The sequence below is a fragment of the Microcaecilia unicolor genome, chromosome 3 (assembly GCF_901765095.1).
Source record: "Microcaecilia unicolor chromosome 3, aMicUni1.1, whole genome shotgun sequence".
Classification (NCBI taxonomy): Eukaryota; Metazoa; Chordata; class Amphibia; order Gymnophiona; family Siphonopidae; genus Microcaecilia; species Microcaecilia unicolor.
In genome coordinates, this window is record NC_044033.1 from 147,181,197 (window position 1) to 147,199,122 (window position 17,926).

At 48.0% G+C, this 17,926-nt stretch overlaps 1 protein-coding gene across 1 annotated transcript in view; it reads left to right on the top strand.

Moving 5' to 3' along the window:
- Positions 1–17,926, top strand: part of TRIM67 (tripartite motif containing 67) — a 161,975-nt gene that overhangs the window by 76,057 nt on the left and 67,992 nt on the right.

A 17,926-nucleotide genomic window follows, 5' to 3' on the forward strand; every position in this document is an offset into this window, starting at 1 on the left:
TTCAAGGCCAATGCTATTTCACCCCTCGCTGCTACCAGGCAATATTTAATCAATTTGGCTTTTTGGCCTCCACACGCCTCCTACCCCGCATCCTTCCACTATGTATAGCTTGGCATTTCTTTTCAAGCGCTTCCCTATTATCTTTTGTAGCTCCTCTTGCATCATTCCCCTAGTATTCTTTTATCATTGGCACCCCTATCAGATATGTAGCAATGTGCTTGTCTTCCCAAGTCCCTTCCAACACTCAGTTTTCAATCCCTTATAGATTTTACAAAGCTTGGATACCTTAAGAGCTCAATATTCAGAAGAAGTGACAGTTAAAGTTACAGTTAGGTATGCATGTACATGCCAGATGTGCACCAGGGACATAGCCAGCCCTCTGATTTTGGAGAGGCCCAGAGGTAGACTGAGAGGGCAATGTATTCCCTTCCCCCCCCCCCCCCCCCCCCCCCCCCCCCCCCCCCCCCCAGGGGGCCTTTTTACAAAGGCGTATAATGGCCTATGCGCGTCCAGCATGTGCCAAATCGCCATTACCGCCCGGCTACCGCATGCCCCAGGCAGTAGTTCTGAATTTGGCATGCACCAAAAACACATGGTAGAAAATATTTTCTATTTTGTACTTCGTGGCGCTTACCTGGTAGTAAATGGTAGTGGGCATGCGCTGCATGCCTATCGCCCGGGTAATGCATGAGACCATACTGCTATGTCAATGGATGTTGGTAAGGTCTCAGGCCGAAAATGGACATGCACTGGTTTTTATTTTGCCACATGTCCATTTTCCGGCCCCTTTAAAAAAGGTCCTTTTTCCAGGAAGCAACAAAATTGGCTTGGCATGCACCCATAAGACATGCTCGCACTGCTGCAGGCCACTTTTTGCTGCGGCTTAGTAAAAGGGCCCCCCCCCCCCCCCCCCCCCCCCCCCCCGGTGAGTTAAAAATAATACCTTTGCTGGTGGGGTTGCTGAAGCCCTGCCAGCCAAAGAAATTTGCCAACTCTAGGACTCCCTGAGTATGCTCAGTTCTTGCTGGAGGCACCTTGCTGACTTCCAGGTTACTGCAGCAGCATGAGGAGGAGGGGAGCAGTTCAGCAGCGAATTTCTTTGGCTGGCAAGGCTTAGTGGGGACACTAACCATTTAATGGGTACAGTGCAGGTTAGGAGGGGGTCTGAGCCACAGTGGGGGAGCCCAGGCCCTGAAGTCCCCTCTGTGGCTGTGCCACGAATGCATGCTCAACGGTATTCTGTAACATATGCCCACAACTGCCTTAGCACGTAAATGCAAGGGGGTGTTCACAGAAGGAGGAGCATGGGCATGATTCTCACTTATGTGCATAAGTTACAGAATACTGAAAGTTACGTGTCTAAGTGCCGTATTTAATCACATGCATTTATGCCTGTTGTTGACATGGTGTAAGCGGCTGCACCTAAACGTAAGCACATAAATGTTGACTTCCATATCATCATGCTGATCAATCCATAGACTGGTGGGTTGTGTCCATCTACCAGCAGGTGGAGATAGAAAGCAAACTTTTGCCTCCCTATATGTGGTCATGTGCTGCCGGAAACTCTCCAGTATGTTCTCTATCTCAGCAGGTGGTGGTCACACACAGCAGCAGCTCTGGCTAGGCCTCCAAGCCTAATTTTTAGGTTTTGTTGAGTGCCTGGGGTTGAGGGCTCTTCTTGAGCAAGTGCAAACCTGGTGGCACCAGGTCCCTCCTTTTCTCCCCCCTCCCGCTGGCTCCATTAAAAAAAAAAAATAAAAAATTTTGAACGTCCTTAAAGGCGTTTATTTCGACGTTTATTTAAACGTTTATTGCAGCTACTCACTGGGACACCAGGTCGTTACAGCTCGGAGCGGAAAGCAGGTAATTTTTACCTTTTTATAGCGGGCAGGGGGTTCCCCGATTGATCTCCACGTGGCCTATGGCGTCGGAGGGCGAGGGCGCAAAGAGTCGCTCCCCGGATCGCTTGGGCGCTTCTAGAGGGGATGCGGGGGTCTTAAAGTCTGATTCGCCCTTGTTGGGTGACAGTTTCGTGACCGATGAGTGTCCCGGTCCTTCCTCTTGTGTGGCGGTTTTTCCCGCCATAAACGCCCATCCCCCGCTGCTCGCCTTCGCCATCTTGGCCAGCCACGCGGCTCGGACGGCTTCTTCTTGGGCTGCCCTTGAGGTGGGAGACATTAATGCCATGAACGCCCTTAATTTGGGCGACGGCACAAAAGCGGCTAAAGTTAAGCGCCGTTCTTCCCGCGCGGCTCCTTCGCGGAGTGTCGCGCCGGACGCCATCTTGGATGCGCAGCATGTCTCTCCCCCGCTCTTGCGAGCACCGGTTGAGGGTGCGTCTAGGGCTGTAGCCCAGGCTGCGGAAGTGCACAATCTGGGGGGTTTCTCCCCCGAGTTTGTTTTGCTGCTGCATCAGGCCTTCATTATGCAAAACGCTGCCCCTGCTCCCTCGTCTGGTAAAGAGGTTGAGGCCCCCGGAGGTAAACGCCCTTGGGTTGATTCCCAGGCCTTGGAGGACTTTGTCTCCTCCGATGTAGATGAGGGCAGCGTATCTGAGTTCTCCCAACAGTCCTTTGCGGATTCCTTGGAGGAGACGGATCCCCGCTCGGATGGAGCGGATGACCCCTCTGCAGCGCGGCTCTTTAGCTCAGAGGATTTGCCCAACCTGTTAGTGCAGGCCATGGGCATTTTGAAGATTTCCTCTCCGGAGGACGTCTCTCCCTCAGCCCCTGTTGGCTCTGCCATTATGCTGGGGACGAAGCGCCCGCCTAGAACCTTCCACGTGCATGATGCCATGCACACCTTAATTTCGGCTCAATGGGATGTCCGGAAGCGAGCCTTAAAGTGGCTAGGGCTATGTCCCGCCTCTATCCTTTGCCTGAAAGTGAACGTGAGGCCTATCTGTGGCCTACCGTGGATTCTTTAATCACTGCGGTGACTAAGAAAACGGCGTTGCCGGTGGAAGGTGGCACGGCCCTAAAGGACGCCCAAGACAGAAGATTGGAAGCGGCCTTAAGGTCGTCCTTTGAGGCGGCTGCTTTAAGTTTGCAGGCCTCAGTTTGCGGCTCCTATGTGGCCAGGGCGTGCCTGACTATGGTGCAGCGGGCTTCCCCCTCGGACCATTCCTTGAGGGCTGATTGGCCGGCCCTGGAATCGGGCTTAGCCTATTTGGCAGACTTGCTGTATGATGTCTTGAGGGCCTCAGCTAAAGGCATGGCTCAGACAATCTCTGCGCGGCGGTGGCTTTGGCTGAAGCATTGGTCTGCTGACCACGCCTCTAAATCCCGCCTAGCTAGATTGCCTTTTAAAGGCAAGCTGCTCTTTGGGGTCGAGCTGGACAAAATCGTGACAGATCTCGGCACGTCTAAGGGCAAGAAGTTACCAGAGGTCAGGGCTCGGGCTAGTACTCGCCCCGGTACCTCCAGAGGACGGTTTCAGGAAGCCCGTCGGTACCGCCCGGGCAGGTCGGGCTCTTCTGCCTCCTCTTCCTTCAAGAGGAACTTCTCCTCCAAGCAGCATTCCTTTCGCAGAGACCGCCGTCCCGGAGGTGCTCCCTCCGGTCCTCCCCCAGGGTCTCGTACCCAATGACGGGGCCTTGGTCCACGCCCCAGTGCAGATTGGAGGACGGCTGTCCTCGTTTCTGGGCGAGTGGACCACAATAACTTCAGACGCTTGGGTGCTGGAAGTCATCAGAGACGGCTACAAGCTAGAGTTCTGCCGACCCTTAAGAGACGGGTTTGTACTCTCTCCCTGCAAGTCTCCGGTCAAAGCTGTGGCAGTGCAGCAGACCTTGGACAATCTGATCCGCCTGGGTGCGGTCGTTCCGGTGCCAGAAAATCAGCTTGGCAAGGGACGTTACTCCATTTACTTTGTGGTACCAAAGAAAGGAGGTTCTGTACGGCCTATCCTCGACCTCAAAGGGGTCAATCGGGCCTTGAAAGTTCGGCACTTTCGCATGGAGACTCTCCGCTCTGTTATAGCGGCAGTGAAGGCAGGGGAGTACCTGGCATCCTTGGACATCAAGGAAGTGTACTTGCATATTCCCATCTGGCCTCCTCATCAACGCTTTCTGCGTTTTGCAGTACTGGGCCGACACTTCCAGTTTAGAGCCCTCCCGTTCGGGTTGGCTACTGCTCCGCGGACCTTCTCCAAAGTAATGGTGGTTATCGCGGCCTTCCTGAGGAAGGAAGGAGTACAAGTCCATCCTTATCTGGACGACTGGTTGATCCAAGCCCCCTCTTATGCAGAGTGCGGCAAAGCTGTGAACCGGGTGGTTGCTCTTTTGAGCTCCCTGGGGTGGATCATCAACTGGGAGAAAAGCCAGCTGCGCCCAGCTCAGTCCCTGGAGTATCTGGGAGTTCGATTCGACACCCAAGTGGGCAGAGTGTTCCTGCCAGACAATCGGATTGTCAAGCTTCAGGCTCAGGTGGACCAGTTCCTAGTAGCCTCTCCTCTTCGGGCTTGGGACTATGTGCAGCTGTTGGGCTCTATGACGGCCACGATGGAAGTAGTGCCCTGGGCCAGGGCTCATATGAGACCACTACAACACTCTCTGCTGCAGCGCTGGACTCCGATGTCGGAGGATTATGCTGTGCGCCTTCCCTTGGACCCAGCAGTGCGCAAGGCGCTGAGCTGGTGGACGCAGACAGACAAGTTGTCTGCAGGAATGCCTCTGGTGACCCCGGAGTGGATTGTCGTCACGACGGACGCCTCTTTGTCGGGCTGGGGAGCCCACTGCTTGGGAAGGACAGCGCAGGAGCTCTGGTCTCCTGCAGAGGCAAAGTGGTCTATCAACCTCCTGGAACTCAGAGCCATTCGGTTGGTGCTTTTGGAGTTCATCCCGGTACTGGCGTTGAAGCCAGTACGGGTCCTGTCGGACAATGCCACGGCTGTGGCCTATGTCAACCGCCAGGGAGGTACCAAAAGCGCCCCTCTAGCCAAGGAGGCCATGAATTTATGCCAGTGGGCGGAAGCGAACCTGGAACAGCTGTCAGTGGCCCACATTGCCGGAGTCATGAATGTCAAGGTGGACTTTCTCAGTCGCCATACCTTGGAGCCCGGAGAGTGGCAGCTATCTGCTCAGGCGTTCTTGGACATCACGAAGCGCTGGGGCCAGCCGAGCCTAGATCTGATGGCGTCATCGGCCAATTGCCAAGTGCCGCGCTTTTTCAGCAGAGGACGGGACCCTCGATCCCTGGGAGTAGATGCTCTTCTCCAACAGTGGCCGACACAAGAGCTTCTCTATGTGTTCCCGCCCTGGCCCATGTTGGGCAGGGTGCTAGACCGGGTGGCAAAGCATCCAGGCCGGATAATCCTGGTGGGTCCGGATTGGCCCAGACGTCCCTGTTATGCGGACTTGATCAGGCTTTCAGTCGACGATCCTCTGCGGTTGCCAGGGGAGCAGGGCCTGTTTCATCAGGGTCCCGTGGTGATGGAGGATCCCTCCCCCTTTGGTCTTACGGCCTGGCTATTGAGCGGCAGCGTCTGAGAAAGAAGGGCTTCTCAGACAAGGTCATCGCCACTATGCTGAGAGCGAGGAAGCGCTCTACTTCTACGGCTTACGCCAGGGTTTGGCGTACCTTTGCAGCGTGGTGTGAAGCGGGCTCACTTTCTCCCTTCACTGCTCCAATTTCTTCAGTGTTGGCGTTCCTGCAAGAAGGTCTGGAGAAGGCCTGTCGCTCAGTTCCCTTAAAGTCCAGGTAGCGGCTCTGGCTTGCTTCAGGGGCCGCCTGAAGGGTGCTTCCCTGGCTTCGCAGCCAGATGTGGTGCGCTTTCTCAAGGAGTTAATCACCTGCGCCCTCCTCTGTACTCAGTGGTGCCTGCGTGGAATCTCAACCTGGTACTAAAAGCCTTGCAGAAGCCGCCTTTTGAACCCTTGTCGAGGGCATCTCTGAAAGACCTGACGTTGAAAGCAGTCTTTTTGGTGGCTATCACTTCAGCCAGAAGAGTTTCCGAGCTCCAGGCACTCTCATGTCGAGAGCCTTTTCTGCAGTTCACTGAGGCAGGAGTGACTATTCGCACAGTGCCTTCCTTCCTGCCCAAGATTGTTTCTCGCTTCCATGTGAATCAGCAGCTCTGTCTCCCTTCCTTTCGTAGGGAGGACTACCCAGAGGAATTCTGTGCTCTCAAATATCTGGATGTGAGACGAGTTATCATCAGATATTTGGAAGTGACCAATGATTTCCGGAAATCGGATCATCTGTTTGTCCTGTTTGCAGGTCCTCGTAAGGGTCTGCAGGCTGCTAAGCCTACAGTGGCAAGATGGGTCAAGGAAGCCATTGCAGCGGCTTATGTGGCCGCGGGGAAGGTGCCGCCTATCCAGCTGAAGGCTCACTCCACTAGAGCTCAGGCGGCCTCGATGGCAGAGGCCAGGTCCGTCTCCTTGGCAGAGATATGCAAGGCGGCAACTTGGGCATCGGCCCATACATTCTCCAAGCATTACCGCTTGACTGTGGCTGCTCGGGCGGAGGCCCGGTTTGGAGCTTCAGTGTTGCGGTCAGGGATTTCAATGTCCCGCCCTGGGTGAGTACTGCTTCGGTACATCCCACCAGTCTATGGATTGATCAGCATGATGATATGGAAGGTAAGTTATGTATCATACCTGATAATTTTCTTTCCATTAATCATAGCTGATCAATCCATAGCCCCTCCCAGATATCTGTACTGTTTATATTCTGATTGAATTTTAGGTTCAAGTTTAGTCTTCAGTTACTTCAGGAGGACTTCGTGTTCAAGTTTTTTCACTTGGATTCTTCAAGAGTTGAGACGAGTTTGTGTTACAGTGAGCTGCTGCATTCCTCTCCCCTCCGTTTTACGGGGCTGGATTGAGACTTAAATTCTGCCGGCACTCCCTCCCGCTTCGTGCGGCTGTAGGGCAGCTTTGTACCCCTCCCGCTTCGGCGGTGTTAGGGTCAGTCAGCTCCTCCCACGGTTGCGGTTGCAGGATAAGCCAGATCCCCCCGCATCGGCGGGGTGGTGTCCCTCTCCCGCTCCGCGGGGATGAGCTGGACGGATTCCCCTCCCCCACTTGTGTGGGGATGAGCTGGGTTAATTCCCCTCCCCCGTTTCGGCGGTGGTGAGCTGGGCAGAGTGTCCCTTTGTGGGTGTAATTCTCTAAGTGCTGAGTCCTGCGGATGGAGCTTTGATATCGACATACTGAGGAGTTTCCGGCAGCACATGACCACATATAGGGAGGCAAAAGTTTGCTCTCTATCTCCACCTGCTGGTAGATGGACACAACCCACCAGTCTATGGATTGATCAGCTATGATTAATGGAAAGAAAATTATCAGGTATGATGCATAATTTTACCTTACACTAATCTTCTATAATGGAAATTACTGTTATAAAATAAGCTCTCAGCCTGCGTAAAGTGGATGCATAAATTGTGGTACCCAGATATAGAACTGTCTCCTATATGGATAGTGCCAATAAACTTCACTGTAATTGATTTAACGTGTTAGTACCTCCCCTGGACAACAGAGTTGATGGAAAGGCTAGGCAGAGGGCAGAGTTGAGCAAGGCAAACATCAGGCAGGATCAGGAACCAGACCTGGAGCAGGAATCACAAGTAGAGCGGGAACCAACCATATTTCAGGAATCAGGTGTGAAAGAGGAACCAAGTGTAGAGCAGGATTAAGTTTGAAGCAAGTAGAGAAAAACTTGCATTGAATTATGGTTTATCAGTTTATTAGTTTATTGTAGTCTCCTACAAGAGCACGCAACTCTGGAACGCACTACCACGCGGCCTGAGAGCGGTCTACGAGTTGACAGACTTCCGCAAACAATTGAAGACCTATCTCTTTGACAAAACATACCGCAAGGAGCAAAACATATAAATCCCATATACATCACAACAATGCCTCAAGATATTACCCCACGTAATCCACGTCCCCATACTCTCCCATTCAATATCTACCCACAGATAAAAACTGTCTACCCCATCGCTCACTTACTATTATTCGATCAGCGTATTAAATCCCTTACACCATATCCTTTAGTTTCCACGCCCCAAAGGCGACTGATCTGATAAAGGATCTGTTCACAATGTAACCCATAATCGTAATGTAATGTAATATAAGAAACTGTATTTCCATCATTTACAATGTATTGTAAGCCACACTGAGCCCGCAAATAGGTGGGAAAATGTGGGATACAAATGCAACTAAATAAATAAATAAATGTACCGCTTATACCTAAACAGTTTGCAACAGTTACATACATAAAGTTTTAAAATACAAAACAAAACAATAAAAATGGGCAGGGGGCATTTTCGAAAGACGTCCAAGTCAGAACGTCTCAAATGGATGTTCATTTCACATGTATTTTCAAACAAGATACAGCCTGTTCGAAAATATGTGAGATGGACCTCCATGCTCTGGAAACGTCCAGCATTAACATCCATTTTACGAAACATCCAGATTTTTTTTTAATTTTCAAATATCTTTATTGACAGAAACAAAAACTACAAGAACTTTCAACAGCATGTAGTGTAAACAAGTAAAGATCCACAACCATGACAAACGTATCCTCCAGCTCCTCCCCTCTCCCCAACATGTTTTGTACTTATGCAATTATTAAAGTGACAAGCACAAAGAATACACCTTATCCCACTCCACAGAGCAGAACCCACAGAACACAATGCAAGTCTAGCAGAGAAGGCTACAGAAGGTACAGCATCCAATGAGCAATAAACATTCAACAGAGCCCACATGACTGTCTGTATAGCAGCATTCTTAGAAAATGGCTACACAAATATCTATGCAGAGTGCAGACAAGAGGGTCAGCCTAATGGTTAGTGCAGTGGACTAGTACCATCCTGGAAGCCCAGGCCAAATATATTCTGTGTATTAAAAAAGGAGGAAGGAAGACCAAACAACAGCCGGCATGGTTAAAAAGTGAGATTATTAGAGCTAAAAGAAAATCCTTCAGAAAATGGAAGAAGGATCTGATTGCAAATAATAAGAAACAGCATAAGGAATGGCAAGTCAAATGCAAAGCGCTGATAAGGAAGGCAAAGGGGTACTTTGAAAAAAAGATTGCGTTGGAAACAAAAACAGATAGCAAAATGTTTTTAGGTATATTGAAAGCAAGAAGCTGGCAAAAGAATCGGTTGGACCACTAGATGACCAAGGGGTAAAAGGTATACTCAGGGAAGACAAAGCCATAGTGGAGAAATTAAATGAATTCTTTGCTTTGGTCTTCACCGAGGAAGATTTGAGAGACATACCGGTGCCAGAAAAGATATTCAAAGCTGACAAGTCAGAGAAACTGAATGAAATCTCTATAAACCTGGAAGATGTAATGGTGCAATTTGAGGAATTGAAGAGTAGCAAATCAACTGGATCAGATGGTACTCATCCCAGTGCACTGATAGAATTGAAAAATGAACTTCCAAAACTATTGTTAGTAATATGTAATTTATCTTTAAAATCAAGCAGGGTACTGGAAGATTGGAGGGTGGCCAATGTATCGCCGATTTTTAAAAAAGGTTCCAGAGGTGATCCAAGAAATTAGACCATTGAGCCTGAAGTCTGTGCTGGGCAAAATGGTAGAGACTATTATAAAGAACAAAATTACAGAGCATATTCAAAAGAATGGATTAATGAGACAAAGCCAACATGGATTTAGTGAAGGGAAATCTTGCCTCACCAATCTATTATATTTCTTTGAAGGGGTAAACAAACATGTGGATAAAGGTGAGCCGGTCAATATTGTGTATCTGGATTTTCAAAAGGCATTTGACAAAGTACCTCACGAAAGACTCCAGAGGAAATTGGAGAGTCATGGGATAGGAGGTAGGAGGTAGTGTACTATTGTGGATTAAAAACTGGTTAAAAGATAGAATACAGAGAGTAGTGTTAAATGGTCAGTATTCACGATGGAGAAAGCTAGATAGTGGGGCTCCTCGGGGGTCTCTGCTAGGACCGTTGCTTTTTAACATATTTATAAATGATCTAGAGACGGAAGTAACTAGTTAATTATATTTGCTGAGAACACAAAGTTATTCAAAGTTGTTAAATCGCAAGAGGACCTTACGATACTGGGAAACTGGGCAGCCAAATGGCAGATGACGTTTAATGTGAGCAAGTGCAAAGTGATGCATGTGGGAAAGAGGAACCTGAACTATAGGTATGTAATGCAAGGTTCCACATTAGGAGCCACCAACCAGGAAAAGGATCTAGGTGTCATCGTTGATGATACGTTGAAACCCTCTGCTTAGTGTGCGGCAGCGGCTAAGAAAGCAAATAGAATGTTACGTATTATTAGGAAAGGAATGAAAAACAAAAATGAGGACGTTATAATGCCTTTGTATCGCTCCATGGTGCAACCGCTCCTTGAATATTGTATGCAGTTCTGGTCACCGCATCTCAAAAAAGATATAGTGGAATTAGAAAAGGTACATAGAAGGGCAACAAAAATGATGAAAGGGATTGGACGACTTCCTTATGAGGAAAGGCTAAAGCGGCTAGAGCTCTTCAGCTTGGAGAAGAGATAGCTGAAGGGAGATATGATAGAAGTATATAAAATAATGAATGGAACAGGTAGACATGAATCGATTGTTTACTCTTTCCAAAAATACTAGGACTAGGGGGCACGCAATGAAGCTAGCAATGAAGCTACAAAGTAGTAAATTTAAAACGAATTGGAGAAACTATTTCTTCACTCAACGTGTAATTAAACTCTGGAATTCGTTGCCAGAGAATGTAGTAAAGCAGTTAACTTAGCGGGGTTTAAAAAAGGATTGTATAGCTTCCTAAAAGAAAAGTCCATAAGCCATTATTAAAATGGACTTGGGGAAAATCCACTGTTTATTTCTAGGATAAGCAGCATAAAATCTTTTGTACTTTTTTGGGATCTTGACAGGTACTTGTGACCTGGATTGGCCACTGTTGGAAACAGGATGTTGGGCTTGATGAACCTTCTGTCTGTCCAAGTATGGCAATACTTATGTACTTACGTAACCAAGGGATCGAGGTTCAAATCCCACTTTAACTCTTGTTTTCGTAATGCTGAACCTTCCAGGAACAGAAAACTACCTACTGTACCTGAATATAGACCACTTCAATAGACTTCAGGCTTGCAGGTGTCTTATATATTTAGGTATAGCATGTATTTTTCTGTTTCTGGAGGACTCACAATTTAAAAAAAAAAAGAAAGAGTTGCTTTACAGTCCACTGCACTAACCTGTAGGCTACTCCTCAGACCTGCTTCCTGTTCTCTTAAAAATGCCCATAACTGAAGCTGTCAGAGCCTGGTATCCCCTTCTGGTTTCACTTTTAGGGCAGAGAAAGGGAGACAGTAACCACTGTGGGATTAAGGAGGTGTCATGCCTTAATCCCTCCAGTGGACACCTGCTCAATCAAAGCACCTTCCTGTAACCTGGACGTTCCTGAAACAGGTCTAAAAGGATTACTTTCTTTTTAGACAAGAATGTTTCTTCCCCTTCAGTATTTGCTAATAGGTGTCCAGATTTCAGGCCTTCCCTAGTGCTGCCCAAAACACACCCCCTTGCTCTTTGGACATACTGCAGTGTTGGATGCCTCTATTCTGCCTTTACAGAATTGAGACATACATTTCAACCTTTTGAGACGTTCATATGCTTCGAAAGTGAGCGCCATAGAGGGGCTTAATTGAATGGCGCCGGCCATCTATATGTCCAGTGCTGTAAAGCGGCGGTGGAATCGTATTATCGAAAAAAGATAGCCGGCTATCTTTTGTTTCGATAATACAGTTGGAGCCGGCCAAATGTCAGCATTTGGGCCGGCTTTAGAGATGGCCGGCATCGGTTTTCGGCGATAATGGAAACTAATGCCGGCGATCTCAAACCCGGCCAAATACAAGGCATTGGAGGAGCCAGCATTTGTAGTGCACTGGTCCCCCTGACATGACAGGACACCAACCGGGCACCCTAGGGCGCACTGCAGTGGACTTCAAAAATTGGTCCCAGGTGCATAGCTCCCTTACCTTGGGTGCTAAGCCCCCCAAATCCCCCCCAAAACCCACTCTCCACAACTCTACACCACTACCATAGCCCTAAGGGGTGAAGGGGTGCACCTACATGTTGGTACAGTGGGTTTTGGGGGGGGGGGGTTGGAGGGCTCCCATTTACCACAAGTGTAACAGGTGGGGGGGATGGGCCTGGGTCCGCCTGCCTGAAGTGCACTGCACCCACTAAAAACTGCTCCAGGGACCTGCAAACTGCTGTCATGGAGCTGGGTATGACATTTCAGGCTGGCATACAGATTGGCAAAACAATGTTTTTTAATTTTTTGTTTTGGGTGGGAGGGGGTTGGTGACCACTGGGGGAGTAAGGGAAGGTGATCCCCAATTCCCTCCGGTTGTCATCTGGTCAATTGGGGCACTTTTTTGAGGCTTGGTTCTAAAAATAAATGGACCAAGTGAAGCCAGCCAAATGCTCGTCAGAGCCGGCCTTCTTTTTTCCATTATCGGCCGAAGCCGGCCATCTCTTAACCACGCCCCTGTCCTGCCTTCCATACCCTTCCGAAACACCCACTTTAACTTTGGCCGGCTCTGTGACAGAAAGCAGTTGGAGCTGGCCAAAATCAGCTTTCCATTATACCGATTTGGCCGGGTTCAGGAGATGGCCGGCCATTTCCCGATTTGTGTCGGAAGATGGCCGGCGATCTCTTTCGAAAATAAGCAGGATAGTAACAACATATCATGGAAAATAAGATTTTCCTGTAGAAAATGCCAATAAAAAACATAATCACAAATAATTCAGTTTGCCCATATCTACTTGGCTGGTTTTTCAAAATCAAGTATTTTCTCACCCCTAATTACTGTAAATACACATTCCAAGTAGCACAAGTTGCTCGGATAGCACACGACACAGGTCAGGCCTACTGAAAACTGTTGACCCAGCAAGAGTGTATCTGGCAGGACCTTCCTTATGTACTGCCACTGATAACACACACCTCTTGTTGGTCCAATTGTCTTCTACAGAGATGGGCTTCTTCTTCTGCCCCTTGTGATCATATTTCTGTGAGCCTAGACAACAGGAGCCAACATTTTAAAATGATTGGTTAAAATGATTGGGGCGCCAAACACAATACAAGTTAGCCCTCCCTGCACACAGTGAAGGAGCTTGCTCAATATTGTGGGTGCTTAGCACTCTCACTGGCACCCACAGAGATGGCTGCTATGGCTGAAACAGAAACTAAGCAGCCTCTGTGGCTGTGCCACAAATCTCCAGCTCTTAGCCTTTGAGGTCATGGATTTAATTCCTAAGAAACCTGTACTTGGTACAATCCATATACAGAATTATTCTGTAACAGAGCACTTGAAGACTCAGTTGGCACTAATTTTTGGCTATTTTATAAAGTCACATAGGTGTCTATGTATCTAGGTAAAACAATAAGGGTAAAGTGGCAGAAACTGCACCTAGATTGAAGCTGGAGACATTTATGCCTGCTCAGGAGCAGACACATATTTCCTTTTATGGCAGACTGGCCCTGCCTGGCATCCCAGGATGCATCACACAGGGCAAAGCATTGCCATTTTCAAGATGGCAGTGCTGAAGGCAGGAGCAAGTGGGCATTGCTCTTGCATCTTAAGCTATGATTTATTATTTATTTATTTAGATTTTGCTCACACCTTTTTCAGTAGTAGCTCAAGGTGAGTTACATTCAGGTACACTGGATATTTCTCTGTCCCAGGAGGGCTCACAATCTAAGTTTGTACCTGAGGCAATGGAGGGTTAAGTGACTTGCCCAAGCGGGGGGTGTGTGTGTGTGTGTGTGTGTGTGTGTGTGTGTGTGTGTGTGTGTGTGTGTGTGTGTGTGTGTGTGTGTGTGTGTGTGTGTGTGGTTGGGGTTCCTGGGGGAGGAGTCATGTGGGTGCCACTAGACACCAGGGAGTGGGATTTTTTGAGCAGGGGAGGGAAGGGAGGTCATGTCAGGTGGAGTTTTTTTTCTTCAGGAGGGGGTGGTCACGGGGTGATGGGTGCTACTAGACACTAGGCATTGGGGGTTTGGTTCAGGGAGGAGGTCTGATGCAGATGCCCCCAGCATGTAGCGTTTGTTTTTGTTTTTAAATGACACCCTTCCTTTCAGTGCCTGAGCCAGTAACTGCTCAAGCACTGACAGGAAGGGTGATATTTTGCAATGAGCTGTGGATTACTGCTGTAATTTTAATGCAGCAGTAAACTGCACGCTCATTATTTATAGTTTTGCAGCACTAATTTCATTCTGCATGGGCTCCTTTGTCTCTCTCTCTCTCTCTCCCCCAGTAGCTCTGCAACAGTACAGAGTCTCCCTCTTTCTTTATGTTAACCTTCAGCCTTTTATTTGCCTGAGCTTTTAGCCTTTGTTTCTTTACCTTATCAGTTTTTATATTATTGTCCTTTTAACTACTTCACAGATCATTCAGCTAACCAAACAAAAAGACTCAGCACTGGCATTTCCCTGTTTCAATACGAATGGCAGCCAGATTGTAAAACAATCATCTCCTTCTCAGAGGCAGATGCAAAAAGCCACACGGTAGAACCACGTGCTGATTACACAACTTCTGTCACAAAATTAACAATATAATATATTGCGGGGTTGCAGTAACAAGGAGAGTGCAGATTCCTGCTGCATCAAAAATGTGGCAATAATCTGCAGTTTATTGTGAAAACCTTCTTGTCAGTGCATGAGTGGTGACTGACCCGCAGGAGATGGTGGAGATGAAAACGGTAACAGAATTCAAAAACGCGTGGGATAACATAAAGGAATCCTGTTCAGAAGGAATGAATCCTCAGATGCTTAGCGGAGATTTGGTGGCAGAGCCAGTGGGGGGAGGCAAGGCTGGTGGTTGGGAGGCGGGGCTAGTGCTGGGCAGACTTCTACGGTCTGTGCCCTGAAAATGGCAGATACAAATCAAGGTCAGGTAACACAAAAAAGTAACACATATGAGTTTATCTTCTTGGGCAGACTGGATGGACCATGCAGGTCTTTCTCTGTTGTCATCTACTATGTTACTACATGTTACTATGTTACTATGACTCACGCACCAATAAGAAGGATGCCATTTAATAAAAAATAACATGCCACTGGGTCAGCATTACCCCTGACAAAAAAAAAATCCCTAGCAGTCTAGCGGCTCCCTCCTTCCTCCACCAACATGAGCCCCCCGCTCCTGATAACTTGCTTGTCGCTGGTGTCTACTGGCACTCCTCTCTCTCCCCCAAACCTGACCCATCTGCCCCCCCCAAATGAAAAATAAAATCTCTGGTGTCAAGCACCACAGTTTTCCAAGATGGCAGCACGGAGATAGGAGCAAGTGGGCATCGTTCCTGCCTCTTCAAGGTGGGTGGTGAGGTCTGGGGGAAGATGGAGGGGGGAAATCGCAGGTCATAGGGGGGTGGGATAGATGTTGTTATCACCATGGATTTTATTTTTAATGGAGTGAGGAGGGGGTCGGTCATAGGGAGTGAAGGGTACCACTGGACATCAGGGATTTTATTTTTAATTTTAATTTCAGGGCAGAGGGGCTAGATTAGGGGAGGGAGGTGCCACGAGACATCAGGAACAAAGGGCTAATGCAGAAAGCTGTTTTGGGGAATGGGGTCGGGTCAGGTGAGGGAGCATTAAAATCCTCTCAATTAACCCTTCTATGTTCGCCTCAGGCCTGGCATTAATTTGCCTAGTAGTAGACCAGCACACAGCTGAGAAACTTCTCTGCATTGTTGTGGGCTAACTGATAACATTTTATGTTAAAATAGTTTTTATTGATGACAAGCATAAAAAGAAACAGTACATAAAAATACCACTGATGCCATCACATATTTTCACATAAACCAATCTCCAACTCCTCCCCATTTCTCAACCCACCCATCCCTCCCCCCACCCTCTACAGTATCCACTAATTGGAAAAAAAAACCCAGCCTACTTTCAAAGAGAATTAACTACAAAGCTATGTGCCTTCGGGGATAAGGTTTGTATGTATGGTTCCCAAATTCCAAGGAAACGTTTCCGTCTCCTAGAGGAGGACCCCACCCTCTGATGTTCCATCAACAGAAGATTATGGAGTCTAATTCGCCAATGCCAGTAATCCGGTGGAGATGTGCTTGTCCATGTACTCGTAATGAGCCTTTTGCCTAGTATGCAGCCTTACGGATTAATTGTTGTGCTCCCCTGTTTTGCAAAGCGAAAAGCTCATATTTATCTAGTAGAGCCTCCAGGGGAGTAAATGGTATCCAGGGCTGCACCAAAGTTTCTAAATAACTAAATAGTGCCCTCCAAAAAACCTTTATCATTGGGCATTCCCCAAGAGAATGAAAGAATGAACCCATCTTCTGTTTACATTTTGAGCAGAGAGGCTGTGAAAACCCCCCCCCCCCCCCCCCCCCCCCCCCCATTTTAAAAACTTGGGCCTTGGTCATATATGCTGTATGCAAGATTCTGTATTGACACTCCTGCAGACTAGCATTTGCAGACAATGTGGGTATACGAGAAGATAACTTATTAAAGTCTAAAGCAAGATTTGGGTGGCTCAAATCTTGTGCCCAGTGTGATCTAATGCTACAAGGGGCTATTGCCGTTAACACCTTATATAAGCCCGAAATCAAGAGCCAGTCACCTGGCACAGAACTAAAAAAATCTCTGATTCACCTACTGTGTCTGCTTTCCAATGATTTTTTTCTGCAACGTATGGACATAGTGTGCCAATTGATAATATGCAAATAGATGATTGGAATCAATACCTACCCCTAGTGCTCCCAGACCCAACAGCAAGCCTCCCGCATCCAAAACGTTCTAATCTTGTTATATCCATAGATGCCCATTGTCTAAATACTAAGCTATCCGAACCCGGAGTAAACATAGGATTGCCTTGCAGGGACAGAAGATCTGATATATCCGAAGCTACTCCTCAGTATCTAGTCAAATCTTTCAAAATGTTCCGCAGACTACCACAGAAGCTAACTGGAAGAAGCTTTCTTGGAGCCTGCAGCAAAAAATAAAGATGACGTGGGCTAAAATATTCGACTTCCAAATGCCGGGGAGTATAGTCCTGTCTATCCAAAAGCCAGTCACCTAAGTGGCGTAACAAGCAAGCTTGGTTATACTTTCTAAGGTCCGGGACTCCCATGCCCCCCTCCCTCCATGAGCCCAACAAATACTGCAAGGGTAATTTAGATTTATTGCCCCCCCCCCCCCCCCAAATAAACTTTCTTAACTGTTTATATAATAGCTTCAAATCTTTGTTGAGAATGCGCAGAGGCAATGTCTGGAGAACATAAAACCATCTCGGAAATTCACTCATATGAAACAGATGTATCCTCCCATGCAAAGTAAGAGGCAAAGTCCTCCATTTATACAAATGTTCTATTGTGTTGTCTAGCAATCTAGATATGTTAAGTTGATACAAGTTAGATGTTCGCATAGAGAGCTGTATCCCCAAATATGTAAAGGATTCTTGAGCCCATCTAAGCGGAAATCCCTCCCCCCACCCCCCTTCAACTGTTCAGTAGAGGCCAACACCAGAGACTTAGGAAGATTCAATCTAAACCCTGCAAAATCACCAAACTCCTGAAACAGCTCCAATAACGCCACCAAGGATCCCCGTGGATTGGTGAGGTGTACCAGTAAGTCATCTGCAAAAGCTGAAATCGTAAATTGGGCTTTCCCCATGGTTACCCCTGAGTTCTCCGGGTGAGAGCAAATCTCCCTAATTAGGGGGTCCATAGAAAGCACAAAAAGCAATGGGGACAAAGGACACCCCTGCCTCGTGCCCCAACGTATAGGGAACAATGACGACCTCTCAACATTAACCCACATAAAAGCCTGCAGATTCATATAGACAGGGCCGTGCCGATGCGGTAAGCGGGGTAAGCGCTGCAGGGGGGCGCCCACCTCTGGAGGGCGCCGCCGCAGTGCTTACCCTCGCCCCGTGCCTCCAAGGACTTTAAATCTTTTACCTCAGTC